This window comes from Lygodium microphyllum, chromosome 24 (genome assembly GCF_053477565.2).
Source record: "Lygodium microphyllum isolate KBCC chromosome 24, Lygodium_microphyllum_v1.1.10, whole genome shotgun sequence".
Taxonomy (NCBI): Eukaryota; Viridiplantae; Streptophyta; class Polypodiopsida; order Schizaeales; family Lygodiaceae; genus Lygodium; species Lygodium microphyllum.
In genome coordinates this window covers 91,703,650-91,723,585 of record NC_141158.1, presented here as the reverse complement: position 1 = coordinate 91,723,585, position 19,936 = coordinate 91,703,650, and the positions used below count along the sequence as shown (strand labels likewise).

The following is a 19,936-nucleotide window of genomic DNA, read 5'->3' as shown; positions in this document are numbered from 1 at the left end:
CCACTCTATTACCAAGAATGCGATCTTCCAAGACTTTTTTAAGGTTTGTGGCAATCTCAAGATCTGATTGTAACCTGTAACTGGGTTGCTTGCCCCTTTTCTTCCCTTCTTATTTCTTCTCTTGAGATGCATCCTCCATAACATGCTTAGGTATGGCTTTGTGAGCCTCTTTCTGCTGTCCCATTTTACTTCATGTTATGCATTTAGATGGACCTGAAGAGGAAGGACCTGCAGTATCCTCATCAATTATTCTCTTCCACAAGAGCTTCTTGATTATGAACCTCAGCAAAATAAGCATAGGCTGAAAATGAATCCACTAGTGCACCTGTTCTCCCTCGTATACTTTGACTTGCATAAGCCAATTCAGACTTTGCTATTTTGCATTTTTCTATGCAATCTAATACTTGCATCCAAACGCAAGATTTTTCTTAAGCCATGCCTCCTTTACGAGCTTCACCAGTCCTTTCAATTCTCAATCCATATGTGGCTACATCTATGGCAACAAATGTTGTCCTTGTAGCCATCTCTTCCAACCTCTTTTGCATGCCACCATTTCCCAAATTTGGCTCTATTGAAAGACCAGTTTCTATTGCATGTATTTTTCCATCTTTCCAAATGACTAATCTTTTTGCTTCTGCTTTATGGTAGGTTGTACAATCTCACTTTTCATGCTGTAAACTGCCACATCAAATGCATCTCCTTTTGTATCCTTCTCTATACGGCCTTTGGGATGTTTCCTATGGGCTATTGCTTAACCCTTCTCTTCTACCTTGACATCCAACTTTTCGACCTTTACATAGATTTCCTTTAAATTCAATCTCAAATCATGCATGCCTTTGATTAATTCATCCATAGCATCACTTTTAAGAGCGGACCAACAGGTATAATCAGTTGTATTGTCATAGCTACAAGTGCCTTGACTACAATTTCAGCCCCCTTCTAAGCACTGGCAGGTGTGGTGCATGTACCCCATCTTAATTTCATCCACTCTCTCTTTACCAACATATGCACTGCCTCAATTACATTAGCCCAATCTGACTTTAGTCCCATTTTAAAAGAGGCATCTTTTAAATGATCAATCAATTTCTCCTGCAAGACAGGATCTGCCGCCTTAAAAAACAAATCAATTTTTTGACTCTCCAATAATTTTTGCTCGTCAATATCCAAATGCGCATACCGACTTTCAAATTCACGGAGCAAAGTTGGCAGTCAACCCTTTAATGGGCTTTTCAATCCAATCTATAAATGTCTTTTTAATTACCAATCCTGCATCTTCCAAGAAAAACTCTTCTCTCAAAGCTTTCTTGAAAGCTACCCAATCAATATATCTTCTATGTAACTCATCAATTCGATCATGCAAAGCATGCATGGCCAAATTTAGGGAGAAATACCAACTCCATGCATATTGTGGTACCCTATGAAACAACATCGTTTCTTCATACAATCGGAGGAAGGCCAAAACATTTTGACCTTTAAGCTGCATCAATTCTTGTCCCACTACCTGCAATGCATTCACAGCTAAGAAATCAATTATTTCTGCTCCTGCTGAGTTTGCATCTATTGTTGTAACAACAACTGATGTTGCTGTTTTTGTTGCTACAACAAAGCAATCATCTGTTGTAAAGCATCACCACCACTTGAGCTTGCAAAATCCCCCATCTTTACACACTTGCTGTCAACTTTCACGCCGCGTTCACCACTATCAGAGCATTTGGGATCAAAAGTATACCACAAGGGTAAGAGACAATAGGATGAAGGGAGATTCAGGGAGAGGAGTAGGCGGAAGAGAAGGGGTTGAAAGAAATAGGAGATGTAGAAGAATACTCACATAAAGAAATAGAAGATGTAGAAGAATACTCACAAAGATGAAGCATGTCAGTTTATTTTTGCATTATGAGAATATAAAACTCTTGTAGAAAAAAACGTACATAAAATAATACCTTCCTCTATGCTGCTCAGATCACCAATCTAAAGCTTCCATTGGCTTTGAAAGGGGGATAATATACCAACACACCTAGCCAGAATATTCTGAGATCACTCCTTCTTCATCTCCCACTTCGGAGTGTTGTTCACTACCTGAAAACCGTGATCCCGTGTTGCGCAATTTCACCAATCCCTCTTTTTACATAAAATCCTCTCAAAATGGCTAAAAGCTACATGCTTTCTTTTACATGTCATCCTAATCTAGAAGTTATCTATAGTTTTCTTTTTTATTTTTACAAGAGATAATATCTAAAATATCAAAAATTAGCTAAAGTTGTCAAAAAATCTAATATTTTTGAACCATTCACACTACAAACACTAACATTAATATGGCATTGGCTCTCTAGATCAATAAGAAAGTCACACTCTAGAGTTTTTCACATAGTGTGTGCGTAATGGCATGACAACGCATGGTTGTGGCCTTCTTTGCCGTTTGGACAAGCAGAGTTTCCTTGTCATAGAGGCACTTTCTTGTGGCCTTCTTTGTGTTTTGGATCGTCTTCCAATAGGCCCAGGTTTCCTATCATCACAGACACACGTCACCGTGGCCTTTGCATCATCTTCCGATAAGCCGAGGGTCTCCTGACACAAGCACGCATTGATGGTTGTTGCTACTTCACTTTGACAGAGATGAAGGGGATCTCTTTGTTTTTTGTTTTCTTGTTTTCTTGTTTTCAAGTGTCTCCACCATATCTAGCAACTATTTTGATATCACCATGCAAGGTGTATTCTTTGCATGCGAGAGCTAGAGGCTGAATGTAGAGATTGGCAATATCAGCTGGGCTATCATCCCCCTGAATTGTGAGGATTATGTGAGCAACTACATGCTTGGGGAGCATTACACCACAGATATAGATCTCATGGCTCAAGAGGCCATGTCATATGCAAAATGTGTCACGTGCAATGATGATGGAAAAGATGCCTAGGTTCTTGTATTGATGATACAGTCCTAAGTCACATATTGTAATACTCAAGAAATTATTTTGGTGATATTCCGTTCAACAGGTCTACATGGGTGATATGGGAAACACAAGCAGTGGCTCCTCCAATTCAATCCATCCCGGCTTTATATAACTAGTTAATAGATTATCAGTGGAGTGTATTCTTCTTAACATGCAGGGATGAGATACAAAGAAATGTCACGAAAGAGAACCTTGAGTGCTCGAGTTATTCAAGATGGTCAGGTCTGATCCTCAGGTAGGAAGCCAGTAGAACCCTTCCAACCAAGGCATAGAAATTAGCAAAGAGAGCTTGTCAAGTTAAAGCAATCATAAAAGCATGAAGCAAAAAGAATATGTCAAGAAGACTAAAAGAGAATTAGCGTGCATCAACAAAAGGGACGAGGGCATGAAAACCAAGAAGGAGTCAAAGAATATCAAAGACACCAAGAAAATCACGATCACCAAAGGTTGCCAAAGAAGCAAGAAGAAGATAAAGAAAATTTTGCCGCTGACAAACAAAGAAATTTCCATAATGGATCTCAAATTCCCTTAGTGTATCTGATTCCCATAGTGGATGTAACAAACCCTATCGAAAATGTAAAGTTTCAAGCTTGACGTGACTAAGGCTGCCAAAGAGCTAGTCTCTTAGTCCATGTCCACATGTAGGGGGGCAAATGCCAGCAGGTGTAGGAAATCATCATTTGAGGGGGAATGTTGGGAATAGAAAATGATGCCTAATATAGAGGCTTGTTCATAAGTGGCTTTGTATGAGAGATATGACAAATATGTATGCTCTAGATGCTCTAGGAAGAGATGAACATTATCCCATAAGCACAGTGAGGTAGAGTGGTACTATCCAAATGCTATATAAGCATGTACTTGACATTCATTTCAATATAATGATACAATGAGTTCGAGTCAGCCAAGATTGTGTTTATGAGTCCAAGCTAATCTATCTTGGAACCTAATTCACTTGAGTTACAATTTCTCATTCTAATCATTTATCATGTGTTTGATTTGTATTCACCATAGCTCATCTAGTTCTAGGTCCATGATTCTCAACAGTATGCAGTCGACTGATTCATTTGGCTACTTGTCAAGAGCCAATTAAGCTTTATTGAATATTCATTTTGATTTCTTAACTATTGGTGGATGGTGGCATTGGGATGATTATTTAATGCTTTCTCTCTCTCCAAGCATCAAAAAGTCATGTATTTTGGCCTACTTTTTCAAATATGTATTTTTCTTTTCAAAACGACTTCTTATTGTGGTTTTTGGCCTAATTACTTTATGACTTATCTAGTATATAAAGGCATGTCATTCTCTTTGATACTTAACTTACTCAATATCATGCTTGTTCTTGTGCGTTCTTCGTCTACCGATTGAGGCTTTTGTGAATTGTCTTGCGGTTACAAAATCAATGTGATCATCAATGCATTAAATGAAATTGGGAATGCCAATCAAATATAATGCAAGAAAATTTATATGATCAAGCCATCATAATATTATTTAGGAGGTGTCTTTGCTTTTTGTTGGTTGGGAACATTGAGGTCATGTCGCATTGCGAAGTTTTTTTAATGTGAGACTCGATATCAAGAAAATTATGTGTGGTCACTTATGTGATAGCTCGACGAGTGCTTTTTAAAATGCCTCAAGCCCGAATTCATTTCTTGATATGAAGCACAGTGGTGGGAATATTACACATCCTAAAGCCAGAAATCTTAGATATACCTTTGCAATGAGTACAAGAAATTTTGTGAATGGTCACCCATTATTTGAAATACGTGGATAGTCAATGTGATGAAAGAAACCATCTATTTGAAAGCATGTATTTCCATCATCTAGATTTGCCCTAGTAAAAGGCTCTAAAAACCAAAGCTTGCCACTACATTGATCATCTAATAAAGATTTCACATTGATACTCTTCTTGTTTACCTCAATTCTGTGACTCCATAAACCCCAACATAACAAGTTTAAACTTACCAATGAATTTTCATTATCTTCATGGTCATTTAGAGATGAGACCAATGGATCACCCTAAACTGAATTTCTAGCCTTAGTAGAGACCATGAACTTGCTAAGAGATATTTTCTTTGGATCATGCATCATACCCTTTCGAGGACATCCACATAATCCTGTAAGTAATGGCTTCAATTTTTCCTCCTCCTTCAAAAATCACTTTGTGTGCAAGATTGATTTTGTATGTTCTATCAAAATTATATATAAATCAAACCTTGGAGGAAACAAATGTAGCCATGTGTCATCGTACTTGTACTTTACATGTTGAGTACTAAAAGGACTATATTTTAAGATATTTTGATAGATTTTTTGTGATATTTGTCTAATTTTGTGGTTGATTAATTGCTTTTTGGATGGTTTGGAAGAATTTTGAATTATGTTGGAATGGTTTGAGTAGATTTGAGAACTTCATAATGATTTTTAGTTTAGTTATGATGTATTGATTGGTTTTGTCGTGTATCTATTTGGTTTTGATATGTCTATTTTTGTTTCTGTTTTGATATGTTTTCATTTTGTTTGAGAGGTTACGATTGTAGATTAGTGGCTTGAAAAATTATTGAGAGTGTGTTGGATGGTTTTTGATGGTTTAAATTGGTTTTCGTTTGAGATCTATAGTCTTTATGTCTTCTATAGACCTTCTATAGTATACTATTGAGCTTCTATATATCTTCTATTGTCTTCTATATGCTTCTATAATGTTTTGATGGATGGTTGTTTAGCTTGGGCATATTTTCTAATCTTAGAAAGAGAATAATGGAATCTCTTAGTAGCTTGAAAAAGTAGAAGTTGCTGATGAAGACTTGAACTGAAGACTAAAGTGATAGTGACATTGATGAGCTCTCAAGGATCACTATAGTAACTCTGGTGTCCCTTCATATCAAGCATACCTCTTGGGAGGTGTATCAGCTATATCAAGAGAGGATTATTAAGGGTGATTTTTTATTATTCTCAAGTAATATTGAGAGAGAGCATATGTGAGAGAGATAATATATGAGAGATAGCCGATTTCTATGAATAAACATTGCATCTACATGAAAAACATTGAAAGAAAGACTATGAAGATGATGAAATATGAATAATATATGATAAATTCCATTCAAAGTTTAGCAATATTTTTTGTTTTTAAGGTTCTTTGGTGATTTCTATGAAGAATATGAAGAAGTTTTGTTGTGATAAATGTGTGGGAGACTCGCTATGTGTGATGATGTATGAAGATTGTTTGTTCTTGGTGTTCTTTTATTTCTTGTGGTTGATTAAATTATGAAGAACATGCTTATTGGTGTAACAATATTCTTAAATTATTTTTCCCATTTCCTTGGTATTTCTCTTGGGGCTCCATGTTTCTGGTGTGTAGCTAGGGAAACTGCCATCAATAAGCACCAACAAAGGTTCAAAATGGAAGAAGTGAACTGTTGAACAAGAAATAAAGCAATGAAAGATTGTAGAATTCTTCCTATTGTTGAAGAATTGGAGATCTTCATTGAAAAATCCACTTTCTACAAGAAGTGCATTCCTCAATGGTGGAAACATGTCACTATCTTGACGAGGGCTCTATGTGGCAGAGTGATCCCACTGTCTTCTAAAGCTACAAAAAGCTGTATCACTATAGCCAAGTGCTTTTCACAAAACTGAAGAGTAAAACAAATTATCAATGGAATATTTGGCCTTTATTGAATAATTTTTAGACATCATCAAACAAGTGGGAGATTGTGAAGAAGCTTCAAGAGTCATGGTAGGTGGAGGTTCACAAGAATAAGAAGAAAAAGAGCTAGGATTTATTTGTGGACACACAACGGTAAGATAAGTGGGAAGCTTAGTGTGTTGATGATGCTCTATTTGTTCAATTGGCAACCCACTAGAAGCTAGTAGATAGAGTGTTCTTCATATCTTATGCTATTGAAACCCTCCGAAGTTGGTACTATCAGGACAACAATCCTTAGAAGAATGAATTTGGATGCCTTTAGAATTGAATATCTTCCCTCTATAGTGGAATGAAAGTCGAGTTCAAAGACATTGAAAAGAAGGCAATAGAAGAAATATTGGCAAGAGGACCCTCTAAAGACTAAAGCTCCTTTGATTTCCTTTTATTGAGTACAGATAAACTAGGTAGAGCCAACTCCCTGATGAATGAAAAAATCAAGAGGAAAGCACTAGAATAAATCAAAACATACGTGAGAAGAGAGAAGGTAAAAATCAAAGCCAAGAACAAGCTAACAATAGAAACCTCCTCAAGAAATCCCTAAAAGAGGAGTATTTCATAGAGGATGTAGATAGAGTAACCAAGCAGCATTTTCTAGAGTGGGTTCATAAACATTCAAAGGGCCTCTCCACTCCAAATCCATAAAGAGAGTTTGAGATGAATTTTGATCAATTAGAAAGTATAAAGAAACTATCCTTGCTGATAGAAAAAGTTCTTTTATTTTTATAAGTTGCAAACCCTTCACTCTAGCTAGCGATAGAGAGGTTGTTAGAGGATGAAACTACAAAGTAAGACATAAGGACTAAATGGGAAGATGTGCAAGATGTTGTATCAAAACTAGTGAAGAGACAAATAAGAAGAGAGATATTGACCATCCCTAGCTAAACAGTCAATATGGGTGATTAGGTAGCGACCTCCCATGCCTTTTTGCAAATTGTTTAAAAGATAGTGCCATGATGAGCTTAGATTTAGAGACCAAGTTTGCTAATCTTAGAGAGTCAAGGAAATCTTCTACTTCAAAGACCCCACCTAGGAAAGATTTTTTGGAAACTTTACCATATACTATACAAAATATAAAGTGGATTTACTAGTGAGATTCAAGAGTCATTATTCCAAGAACCATTAGGTTGATGCTACCACAAAGATTATAGAGAAGGTTGGAGAGCTAGAAAATCCATGTGTTACACTAATAGACCATAGCTTAGAGAGAAATATCATGGTGAGGAGTATGTTTGAGAATGGAAGATGGCCTATAGATGTCAACCACAGATGGAGGATATATGAGTCAACAACTCCATAGGAGACCTAGATATTGCGAAAGAATCAAGAGCAAAGATAATAGAAAAGCAATGTAGTTTATGATCATTTATGTCAATTTTTGTAAGGAATAGGTTTACATTGAGGGATTATCCACTGCTTTCCAATGGCAAAGAACTTTGAGAGCCAAATTTTTGGTAAGTAGTGCTATAATTGGGATTATGATAGTATTGAAGGATAAATATCTTGCGTATTACTACAAGTGAAGATGCTTTTGCATTGGGCTTCATAGGATTCCCAGCAAAGTTCCATGAAATTTTGGAGGATTGAAGAAATGATCAAAGCTTCCAGATAGTATGTTTATATGGTAGAAATTAGTATAAAAGATCAAGGTTTATTGCAAGATAATGAGAGGATTATAGGATTTTATGATGGGAGTCATGATGTGGGAAAATAGGGCTAAAGCTACAGTTGAAACAAAGTACAAGATAGTGGATAAAAAGTTGAATCCGATTGCAATATTGTTGACTCTAAAGAGTCGAGATTTAATTAAGTTGGCTTCCAAACAACAAAACCTAAGAGATCCTAGGAAATTTGACCATAAATCTATAGAGGAGTCTTTTTTAGAATTGAAGATTGGCAATAAAGAGTTTCTCTTACCAACAAAGAGATAGAGTTTCATAGAGATGTTATGTAGGCATGGTAGGAAATTCACGTTTCAACCATGCAAAATAAGTTGTGTGGATCCAAAAGTTGTAGCACCCATATTGATTTTTACCATACCACACATATCCTAAAAATTGTTGCCTATACTAGTGCCCACAACTTGCTTTTCCAAACTCATGGATCTATTAAATGAAAGATAAGAATGGGTATTCTAAAGCCTTCAGGTGCACCATACTCTAACAAGTGGTTCAGAGTGTATAAAAATAATGGTACACACAGGTTGTTATAGAATCTCTAACTAGTGAACAATGTGTCCATCGAGAAAATGGTATAGGATTAGTGGTGCATGAATTTATAGAAGCATTCACTGGTAGATCTATTTATTGTTTGGGATATCTATACTTAGGATATGAGCAATTCCAACGTGTATTTGAGAGTAGAGACTTGATTACAATCAATACTCTACTTGGCTTGGTTTATTTGTGTACATTGCTACATGAAGTTACAAACTATGTGGCTATGATGAATGCCATGAAGAAGAATGAGATACTTAAGAATTATATTTTAAGTTTGTTACAGTGCCTAATCTATGAAGAATGCATAACAATATTGTAATGCCTCATATAGAAACATAGCATACTGCTATAGATAGTGCCGTAAATACATCATACCATATCAAGAAACTAATAGACAAACCCAAAAATAATGACATAGGAGCATGAGAATACATCCACAACATTCATAATAGCAAATCAGAGACATAAATCAAAGGATATACTAAAAATAGATTAGAAACATGAAGAAATATATGGCACCAATTGTCAAATCTCATAGATAATAGAAAATCTCTATCATACATCTAGTCACTGTGATCTCATGAATAATGACCAAAATATGAAAGACACTAATGATACCTCTTCAAATCATACCTAAAAACTACCTACATAACTACACTTCATGAGGCATCTAACATCACGATGTATCTAAAGACTACTCACATATGAAAGTATTAAGACTAAGGTAATGAATGGCTAGAACAACCATGACTTGAACTCTTATATGTCACGGTATCAAATACCTTATCAAACATAGACATACCTAATGGGATAAATTATGTCTTACTTAAAGCCTTGCGCAATGAAGTAAGCCACATAGAGAAACTATGAGTAGAGCCTCTCTAGTAGGATACCCATAACCCTCAATTACCATTATATAATCCACGCAGAAGAGTGTAATACAACCTAGGCATATAATGATAAGGATAATGGAAAATACAAAGTCTAAGAGTGATACCAAAAAAACTTTATGAGCAGTGAGGAACATCAATATCATGAGAATTAGTGATGGATTCTTCCTATGCATGCTGCTCATGTGATACAAAAGGTATAACATCAACATCATGAATATTATCAGATGGGAGTTTCCTTATCTTGAATTGCTTATTAATATTTTGTAGCACTTCATCAATATCAACCTTCAAAGCATCATGATCGGACAACTCAATTTCATCTTTATCTTGTTGCTTCATCCCTTGCAACCTAGATAACATAACCAACAATTTATCATATTCACTTTATAATCCATCAAGCTTCTCTTTAAGAGTATCATTCTCATGTATCAAGGCCTCCAATTTTTTTGAATTAAAAGCATATTGCAAAACTCCACATAGCCAAGATATCACTTGAAACATTCTCCCTGCAATGGCAACCCACTAATCACACATAGTCTTTATCAAAGCATTATTTATCATGGTAACATTAAATTGCATAAACACTAATCTATCAAGATCTATGTACAAAACCTATAATATTTGAATCTTTTTAAAAATATCTTGACTTTGTTGCATAGTATTAATGATTAGTGCTCCAAATAGCTACTTTCTTGCATTAGGTCACCACTTTCCTACATCGGGTTACCATTTTTCTATATTTTTTCATTGTTTTCCTATATCAGTGAACCTCCTACTCGTAGCGGTGAACCTCCTGCCTACAATGGTAATGACATCTATTTTGCCCAGTCATGAAGTATATCCTAAAGTAAGTGAATGAAATGTTGTTAAATTTTGAAAGCTATTCATCCCATAAACCTATCAAATTACGTAATATCCATAAAATTTTTCACTACTGCTTCAAGTACTCCAACAGTGACTTGCATAAAATTGATTCCCACTACTTGCTAAATCTGTGAATTCTTTTGTGGCTCATCATAATCAAGTTAAATTAGTATTTTGAGCCTAAACCCATTAAGTGCAAGTTTCATAGGTTTAACAATATCTCCTTGCATTATAGCTAGAAGTGTCTTGAGCTTTTGATGGTAATGAGCCATAGTTCTATAATACAGCCATTTTAAGGAAATATGTGAGGGATAAGGACTCATCACATACAATGGCATTCATAATATATCATAGAGAATAAAGATATACAGCCATTAAAAATTAAGTAGATCACTGCTCCAATAGCAATGAATAAAATATGTCAATGATGCTCTAGCATTTTCATCATAATAAGTGTATAGAAATCTACCACATAATTAGGGTCTTGAATAAGACAGTACATCCTGAAAGAAATATATAAGATAATCCATAATAACTTGCATTTGCTGATTTTCAAGTTCTTGGAATGAGTGATCTTCATGTTCTTGTTGTATTTTATTTTCGAGTTTGCTATAGCACTTCTTGCTATTTTTCAACTTGTTGTAGTTCTTTTTGCTGATGTAGTAACTGCAAAAATTCAGCTTGTTATTGTAGGAATTTTGGTTGATGTTGTAGTAATTGCAACAATGTAAATTGTTGTTGCAAGAATTCAAGGGCTTACAGCAAGAACTGCTGAATTTTAGATTCTTGTAGGCCATTCTCTAACTTTCTTCATACAAAAAACTATAATATACTCTTACTACAAGCATACACCTCATATAGAATCATCACTTTCATGCTCAAAAATCAATCAAGATGAATACCATCAACCATTATTATTGCAATATGAACAAGATAAAGATCCACTATAAGTACCCCAGGGAATTCACTATATATATACCTTCTATATAACCCTTTTCTATTCAATTTGTAAGTAACCCCTTTATATGGGACCCTTCTATATGTAAAAAATGGTATTTTAAGAATTCCTTATGTTGAACCCACATGATATATACATATATTATGACTGAACTCCCCAACTTGCATGATTCCATTTGCCTCAACTTCATTGAAAAACTAATTAGATTCATCAAAGAGTTCAAAAATATTAGTATGAATTGAAACTTGATCATTCAATGCATAAAGATCCTCAAAAATAACATCTTAACTTGAAGCATGAGAAAATGCCAATTGAGTATGCAAATCAGAAATTTCATTATCCTTCTATAGAACAACTTCCTTGAGAGCATTAATAACTTCAAAACAATGAGAAACTTGTAAATCCATTGCATTCTTCACTTTAGAAACCTCGCAGTGCAATAATGCTTTCTCTTTTTGAAGGCTAACTAATAACAAATAAAGCTTCAATTGCTCCATTTCTCTCATTTGTAAGCTCAATAGAAAGCCAATAAATCATCTTAGTTTTGTAGATTGAATCATAGAATGTACCTCATACAAAACTTGAGAGAAAACATACAAATTGACTACATTCTACAATTCTCGATATCCAACTAACTCATGCAAAGGAAATGTAATATCAATCCTACAATCTTTCTCTTCTTGTAGAGGAATTACAATGCTAATCTTGCAATCCCATAATTCTTGTAGCAAAACACTGACTTGTTCTTCAAATTGAGTAATGCAATGATGTGAAACATTATCTTGCATGCTGAAAACATGGATGTCTTGAGTAAATACATCCAAAGATGGTGCATTTTGCACTATGACTAATTGCACTTCAAGTTCTTGCAAATTTCCTTTACTAAAATCCAACTTAGTAGCCACATTATCTTCCTTAACACTAATAAGAGAACTAAGAAAATCATTCACAAGGACATATTTTATTGCAAAAAACATGATTCTCAAACTTATCATTTGTAACAACATCATCTTCTTGAATACATTTTGATCTTGTTGATCACCAATCTGATTTTTTTCTTCTCACTTAAAGCTAATTCAAGATTAATTATGGTAGCTTGTAAAATACCAAAAAATCCCTAAATTCCTAAATTCCTTAATATTATTGATACAAAGTGTGTGATGATCCACTCTCCCATAAGCAAGCTTCTATGTCGGGTTTGGGGCACTCGAGGATTCTTGGCTTCTTTGGATCTTGTCCTTTCTCGCTCCTTTTGTCTCAATATTTGGCAAATCTATGGGTAAAGAGCACCAATCATCGTCATCATCATTACTTGAAATTTTTTAACATGAATCTAAATCTAGAACATCATAATACTTCTCCTTGAGAGTTTTCAAGGCACTAAGCAATCCGCCAATGCACTTCAAATTTGAGCAAGATTTGAGTTTCTTGCCTTCATAGTCATCATGCAACTCATAAGCATCATGAACAACATTCTCAAAAGAATCCAACTTATTCGATGCTTTATTCATCTTTGAACTTGAAATTTCTTTGCTTATTACTAATGAAAATTTCTTGCGGACCCATAAACATAAGAACAATTGCACGATTTTTCTTCTTCATAGGACCCATAAACATAAGAACAATTCTTTGAAGTATATCCAAACTCAAAAGAAACTTGGCCCCTCTTTTTCTTCTTCTTTGGTTTACCCATTGCAATTAATTAGATTGAAATTTTAAACTTCAAATTTGAAAATGAAACCAAAATGCTCTCTTATTTATCCTAGCTAGGCTTCTCCTAGCAAGCAAAAGATATTGCTTCATCTTTCTCACTAGATTTAGCTAGACTTTGTTACAGAGAGAATGCTTTTTTGCAATAATTCTTGCATTTTGAAAGTTCTCCGTGAAAATTTTGTCTCTATTTTCATCTAGCATTGAAAATCTTCATGCTTCTTCTCTTGCATTCTTCTAAACTCCTACTCTTGTTGCTTTGCTAATGGGTTCATGAATTCTTGAGACTTTCTTCTAGACAAAATAAGAGAGTAATTGTCTATCATACAATCAGAAATGTGAAATTAACCCTATGAAATATATCATCCTACTTCGACTAAAATATGTCATCACTTTAGGCAATTGTCATTACTTCAAGTTTTGATAAAAATTTTCATATTTCTAGCATCAAACAAAGATATTTTTTGGTTAATCTTTAAAAATCAAAGATGCAGGGCAGCAATAGTAAAATTACATCATCTTGCTTTAGAAAATGTATTACTAGTTCATATAGAAAGTTTGGATTTCTACCATCAAGCATTATCACTTTTGCTGGTTTTTAAAACCAAAGATACAAGAAAACAATGGTAGGATATACACACAAAAACCCTTTGAATCGCACACAAGAAATTTCATTTTCTTCCATTTAAAAAAGTCATTTTTAACAAAGCTTCAAACTATAAGTTCATGAAAGCAATGTCTGGATCGCCAAAGTATTTCAATCTCTAATCTATGCGGAATGCATAATAGAACCACAATGTCTCATATAAGAACATAGCACACTATTGTAGGCAATGTGCTAAATACATCATAGTGTATCACAAAACTAATAGAAAAACCAAAAAATAATGGCATAGGAGATTGAGAATACATCCTACAACACTCATAACAACATAACTAAATGCACACTGCTTTAGTTTTTGGTTGAGTTGGCTGAGCCTAAAAGGCAATGCCCTGGTGGCTCTGGTGAAGTCAAACCCTTTATTACTAGGATCTCAACTACCTATATACATAAATCAGAGAATATGATGAAAACATATTAGAAACACAGAGAAATGCATGGCGCTAACTATCAAATCTCACGGATAATCGGAAATCTTCATCATACATCCAGTCGTGATCATGAACAATGACCAAAATGTGAAGGATACCAATGATACCTCTTTATGTCATACCTCAAAACTGCCTACATAACTACACTTCATGAGGCATTTTAAGACTACTTGGAGCCCCAAAAGGAAAACCAAGGAAACGGGGTTTTTTTACTACAAGATAATCTATCTTTTACTATCAGCAACCATCTTTTTCATATTTGATATGATTTCAACAAAGAAAACAACACAAAGAACAAGAAATATTCACGCAGCTTCATAGAAACAATTCTCCCACAGCTTTAACTTTGACAAAATCCATCATTCTCTTCATATTCTTCATAGAATTCTTTGATAGACATTAAAAACACAAAATAATACTCCACTTTGAATGGAAAAATATCACATATGATTCATCTTCAAAGTTTTCATAGCTTTCTCTCACAATCTTTCATAGGTAATTACGTTGGTTGGCATAGAATTGGTTCTCTCTCTCTCTCTCTCTCTCTCTCTCTCTCTCAATAGTACATCATCTCCTCACTACAATACTCAATAATCACTCACAATAACCCTTCTTTGGTCGTGGATATCCCTCCCAAGAGGTGTGTCTGATATGAAAGGTCACCAGAGCCACTATAATGACTTTTCACATTTCATCACTGTCACTTCACTCTAGTATTCACTTGAGTTTTCAACAACTACTTCTTCCACTTCCTTGAGCTATTTTGAACTTGAATTCACCTCTTTCCAAGGCTAGAAAACTTTCCCATACTACACCCTCATCCAACAAAACACTTACAGAGGCATGCAGAACATAATAGAACAGGAACAAAGGCTCTACAAAAGCTCAATAGACGATTACAGAAGGTCATCAAAAAGCATCCAGCTCAACTAAAACCAATCAAATCCATAAAAAACTATTCAATGAGCTTTCAAAAAACCTCAAATTTTATCAACCATTACTCCATGCTTCCATATAGAAGAAAAACATAACAAAATAGAAGCTATCAAATCCAAATAGAACATCATAGAACTTCATATCTCTACTAAAAAACATCATGAACTTATCAAAACCATTCGTTCCTTTTCAAAACACTCTCAAACCACTTCCAAAACAACTAAACATCACACAAAATCCATCAAAAATCAATCATTCATCCCTCAAAAACAAGAAAAATCAACCAAAAAAACATAGGTCATTTCAGCATTCAACATATCCCCACACTTAATAAGGGAGTGTCCTTGCGACCTACGAAAATGAGAGTACAAGTTTATCAAATATCTCAATTGGATCTTCTTTAGCATCTTCAATAAACTATCTAACCACGACCCCAACTTATAACATGCATCTAATAAAGAATACAACGAAAGGAAAACCCTTTATCCATTAACACATCTTATAAACAACAGAAAATCCTGACAAAGTTGTAAAGGATATAAGAGGTTTCTTCCATCCATTTATCAGATAGAATCACAAACCACCATCCATTAGCCTCTCAATTAGGTCCATCTTCATCTTCAACTCTACGTTAGAGGATAATACACCATACATACATCACAGAACCTACACAAAACTCATTCAGACACAATACCAAGTAGTCTGAATGGCACATGCCCCCAAAAAAATGGAGAGCAAAGAAAAATTCTTTCCATTTAAAGAAATATCAACAACGAAGAAAAGGCTTCACTTCGAAGTAGGACAAAGATATTTCTTTTTAAACTGCATGCTAATCTTAAGACGCTCTAGAGCTTTACTCCCATCTACAAAATACGGAGGTACATTCTATAAGAACTATAAACAACACATCCTTTCTAGCAAGATAATGAACCTGGTAGGGAAATCCTGTGCAAAATAATACATGACTTCCATTTGAGCAACATTCACATCCACATTTGGACTTATGATCAACTATGGGATACTCTTCCGATTATTCAAATGAGATTGCTGATGCATGAAAGCAAGATACCAACAAAAGTGAGTAGCAAGGCATACAGAAGTATCCTTAGATTCAACATGCACCCGATCAAAATGAAGATAAGAAGTCGAACATGTAGCAGATGTCTCCCATGACCCTAGAATAAAATATTAGTTAAACACCGCCAGTCCTGTCAAAGAATCATGCAATGTCCATTTCCTTCGACGGAGAATGTCACTGTCATATCCATGTACAAGACAAATCATAAAATGAAGGGATAAGGAAGATGGAAAAGATGGAGAACTCATCAAAAATGTTTGAAGGGATTCCACTAGGAAAACAAAAGGAATAGGAGAAACTATAGGAGAAGGTTCAAAAGGGGTAGGAGACGATGTAGGATCAGTAATAAAAGAACAAATAGTAAAAACAAGAATATGAGGGAATCTAGAAGGAGTAAAGGATAAAAGAGGAATAGCATTAGAGCTAGAAGAAAGAAGAGAAACATACAACGTAAAGTGATAGACATGAGAGAATAGGAAAGAAGATCATAGGATCCAACGGGTAAATAGAACAACAAAAATTAAGAGCCTGGAAAAAGGAATCAATAAACAATGGATGATCATAAATATAGCTCAACAATTGAGTTTGCAATGGCCGGATATTAGATTAATGAAAGACACTCCGTAATCAATGAGGTTCTAAAGCATCATCCTCCAAAGAGGCGGATGCCAAGCATGCCCTCTACACTAGGATGTCTGCTGATGATAAGTCTTCAAGCTTTCTGCTAACAAGAGCTCCACTGAATGAACATACATGACTGCTTGAAAAATCACATCCCCCACATAAACATTTAGATCCTCCTTATCAGGAATTTTTAGATGTCTTGTGAGATACATGAACGACAATAACTGGGTTTCATGTGAAACTAGGTCATCCACAAATCTATCAAAGACAGCTCTCACTAAATCTGCAGACCATAGATTTGATCACCCATCCTCTAGAGGTTTCGAATCCACATTGCTTAAGGAAATGTACAAGGAAAACCTCTGCTGATTATACTTAATCCAAAAGGAGAGGGGAGGCAACACCAACATAACTAATAAAGTCATCCTACACACAGTTCATGAGTTGTTGAAGGTGTTCGATCTTAGTAGAAAAACCATCACATAGCTTAGCCTTCTGCTACAAGTGGTCAAGCTCCTCTTTAGATGATAAGACAGAAGAAACTACACGAGATGGAGGAGGAATAGAGAGAGTAGAAATTTCCCGGTTAAGCTCATCAATAAGCTTTTTTTGGGATTCAACAATGTCTTGGGAATGCTACAATTAACCCTCACAAGTACCCAACTTACGAGTTAACTCTATCATGTCCTCAAGAGCTACATTCTTTGCTTGAGTTAAAGATACATTCTTAGCTTCCAAGGTAGCTACTTTAGTTTCTAACTCTTTGATTTGGGCTTGTTGGGAATCCATCAAAGCATTAGCTTCAGTTATCTATTTATAAATGTCACTTAGGGTAGCTTTTTCAAATGCCAAGTCCTCCAAAGCTTTTCTCAACTAACTAGTTAGGGAATCAACCTTGTCTTGTAATGAATTATAAACCCTTGTGTAAATATACTGAAGACAGAAAGTAAGGGAAGTCTCCAATGTAGAGTGGACACCAAAAATCAACTCGGAAAGCATAGGTCTAGCTAGGATCATTTGTAAAGAAGAGGGAATCTGCTAATCTAGCTATCCATCCCTTTGAGCAACAAATAAGTTAGGACAAGACATGAATGAAGGGAGGGAACTGCTAGAAACATGAGGGGTAGTGTGTAGCAACTGAAGCTAAAGAGGAACTAGGAAACCCTGTGGTACGTCTACGTTTAGTTTGAAAAAACCTAGGAGGGGGCTCATCCTCCTTATTTGAATTTGACTGTAATGGAGGAAGAGATGGAACAGAGGGTGGATGCTACTTTGGAAGAGGAGCAGGGTCAGCCACCACAATAAACATTACTACCTTGACCCTTTTTGACTCTCTGAAAATGTTGATCCATCTTGGCTAGCATGAAGGTGGCCCAATTAAACTTGGCTCCCTCAAGGATCTGAATAGACACAATAAAAAGCTCCTTGAATAAACATTTGGAAGTAGGATTTCTAGACATGAATCTATCTTGGAGGAACTGGTAGAGTTACTTCCACACCAAAGAGGAGATATGAGCAACAGAATCCCCAGTAAGTGCTACAAATGAATGGAGACCCGCACAACAATGAATACAATCCACCTCCAAGAGAAGGAAATAGTCATGCACCGGCAATGGCACATGCTAGATCACAATCAGAGTAGAAGAAGATGCCATTCAGACTACACACACACAGAACTAAGAAAAATAGGAAAATTTGTGCAAAACCCAAACAAGCCACCACTGAGAAAAATATCAAGAAAAAGAAATAGAAATTTGAGAGAGATTGTCGATGTCGTGTGATGTGTCACAGTCGGCTACAAGAGGTACTAAAGTGTTGTCACAACATAGTGTTCAGCATGGCAAGGACCACACAATAACACCCACAGAGGCATCATTATTGAGAAAGTCACTTACAATCAATCAAATTGGAATGAAAGAGCAGTCACTTGCCCCACAACGGACATCACTTGATTGAATAATGATGGAAGCCAGGCTCACATCCGACTTAGAAATCAACAAGGGAGATGGTTCAGAGGGAGTATGCCAATGTGCACAGTTGATGGTGCATTAGTGCATCCAACCTCGTTTGGAATAGGTGCAAGTAGGAAGGCCATGGAGCCTTGTAGAGGAGTGTACAGAACAAGGTGACATGTCATGTGGTGATGGTAGAGACCCATCCTATGTGTGTATAGGGAAACGAAAACGTATCGAGCACTAAGTGTCATAACGTCCCTCAAACACACCTCTCAATAATTGTTTGAGGAAACATCAGTCACGCTCAGCCCCTCCTTTTTCTCCCACTCTATTAATAAATACAGGAGGGCAACCGAGTTCTTCACATCCCATTGATTGAATCCTCATGGCCACTTGTGCAAAGTTTGTATGCCTTGTGCACAATTGATGGTGCAGCAATGTACCCCGTCCTATGCCGGCATATGCTGCGAGAAAGGAAGGTCATGGAGCCTTATAGTGCCGTGCACAGGAAAAATTTTGTGCTTTGTGCATTGAGAGGCCCATCTCGTGTATACAGATCTCCAATCACACATCTCACCTCTGTTGAATATAAAGGGCAAGGGCTGGTCACTCACCACCCCACCCTCTATCTCACTCTCATTTGATAGATACAGAGGGAAGCCCATACTCGCTTTCCTATCTGGTTAGAATGAAAGCTCACATTTCTCTAGGCTTGTTGATGAAGATCAGCTTTGTCTAGTTGATGATGTCAACGTAGATTGGGTGATGAAGAGGCATACCTAGGGAGGTAGCCAACACGTCCAATGCTCAGATTATATAAGAAAAACAACATGTGTTGGAGAAATCAAAAGCGCTTGATGAGGTTACAGGATTCAGTGCACCAAGGGAGGTAGATTAGAAAATTCTATTGCAAGAGTTTTGCTCAAGATTCAGCTATCCTGGAATGTGAGGTGTTACCATATTTT

General features: G+C 35.8%; 1 pseudogene; it reads left to right on the top strand.

The window, feature by feature from the left end:
* The window catches only part of LOC148015361 (uncharacterized), a 77,044-nt pseudogene extending 73,779 nt beyond the window's left edge, over window positions 1-3,265 (top strand).
* The last annotated feature ends 16,671 nt before the right edge of the window (window positions 3,266-19,936 follow it).